Genomic DNA, 1996 nt, shown 5'->3' on the forward strand with positions numbered 1-1996 from the left:
ACTAGTAGGTGTATCTTCTAATTCCTCTTCTCCCGAATCAACTTCTACTTCTTCACCTAAATTTTTATCAAGATAAGGATTAATATGACCATAAATTTGTTGTAAAATTTCATGATTGAGTTGAGCATTTGAATCAATATCACAAGAAGTATCATCAACATAAGACATTGATTTAGTAGAAGCACCACCACATTTACTTTTATTTTTTTCCTTACTACTTTTTTTATTAAAATTAAATAATTTACTAATGTCCACTTGGTTCTTTCTCTTTTTCCTTTACCAGTATTTTTTTTTGCTAGAACTCATATTTAATTATATGTAAAAGTGTAATATAAAAATAATAATTACACAAAAATTAATGACGAAAAATAAAATATAAAATATTATGAAACGAATGTACCAAACGTCTGCGTTAATAGCAGACGTTATAACCGATTCTTGAAGCTTGTAGTTTGTTGTAACTTGTAATTTGGAACTCCAATACTTGATAGCAAATATGAGAATTATATATATTATGATATAATATGAAAATTTAGAATTGAAATATATGTATTATGATATAATATGAGACTTAAATGGAATAAAAAATTAGAAGACTTAAGATTGAGAGGATATAGAAAATAAATGAGAGAATAGATGATTTTGTAAGAAATAATAAGGGATAGAGGGGTATTTATAATATTAAAAATGGGTTAAAGTGTATTTATGATAACTTGAGGGTTTAAATTAAAGTATTAAAAGTAGGGGTGGTAGGGGGTGTTGGGGAAGTGAAAAAGGTAAATAAATCCGTTGGGAGGGCCCACTAGCTGTTGCCCCAACGGATATAATTTAAAAAGAAAAAAATAAAAAAATTGAGGGGATCCCGCGAAACCGGCCGGTTCAGCCGGGCCGGTTCGACCGGGACCAAAGGGTGAACCGGCCCCAAACCGGTCCCCTATCCCGAACCCCTCCCAACCCGCCATAACTTACGGGACTGGGACCGGCAAGCCGGTTCTCGAACCGGTCGCGGGCCGGGGCTGGCCGACCCAATCCCCCTGCCAGCCCTAGTCCCATGATTGAGATTTTTTTGTTAATCTTTTCTCGATCTTCATACATAAGCCCACCATTATTTCTTGTGATTCTCAACCTATATTGCATAGCTAAATCAAATCTATAGCCCATTTTCTCATAAAATGCAACCCAATAGGTTGGACTAGCTAGAGTCACAAGCCTAAATTAGTATTTTTCTTTGTTTGGTTTTTACATAGTGTCCGATATCTACATGAGAGTCTGACTAAATTCAAATTTGAGCTGAAAAGTCCCACATTAAGGAATAAAACGCTCCCTAACAAAGGCGATTTTGTACCCAAACTAAACTAGCTTTCTGCACTAGCTTATTTACACATAATATCAATTAATGATCTGATGGCATATGTTATTTGCATACCAATCACTAACGCATGACTCAATGATCAAGTGAGAGAACCTTTAAGTAACTCACCTGGTTGCCTACGTAAATTTTCACCTTGTTGGTGAGGATTCGATTCCGTACCTCGTATCCTCTTTCCCTACCTTCAATTTTAAGAAAGGAAAAAAATATGATTGAATGACTATATATAGTTTAAATTACAATAGTCAATAATTTGAATTAACCGACCCTGGATTTTCTCATAGCCAAATTTGTACACCTCTTAATCATTAGATTTACTGAATCTAATCATTCTTTACTTACAAAGGTTGTAATCACTTTCTAATAGGAAATTAGTTAACCATCATTATCCTCTAATTTTGTCTATTTTGAAGGTTTTATGTCAAAATTAGTCGGTTCAAGATATTAAAAATTAATAGATCACATCGTCAGCCACGTGTTAATGACAAAATTAATTGATGTAATACATTTAAAATAAAACATTTCATTGATCAAATAATGAATTTGTCAATGGCCTTGTAGTCTGATGGCATCTTTAATTTGTATATATCGCAGGTCTAACTCCTTTTTTAATGGGAATTTATTATT

This window comes from Solanum tuberosum, unplaced genomic scaffold, assembly GCF_000226075.1.
Source record: "Solanum tuberosum cultivar DM 1-3 516 R44 unplaced genomic scaffold, SolTub_3.0 scf00204, whole genome shotgun sequence".
Classification (NCBI taxonomy): Eukaryota; Viridiplantae; Streptophyta; class Magnoliopsida; order Solanales; family Solanaceae; genus Solanum; species Solanum tuberosum.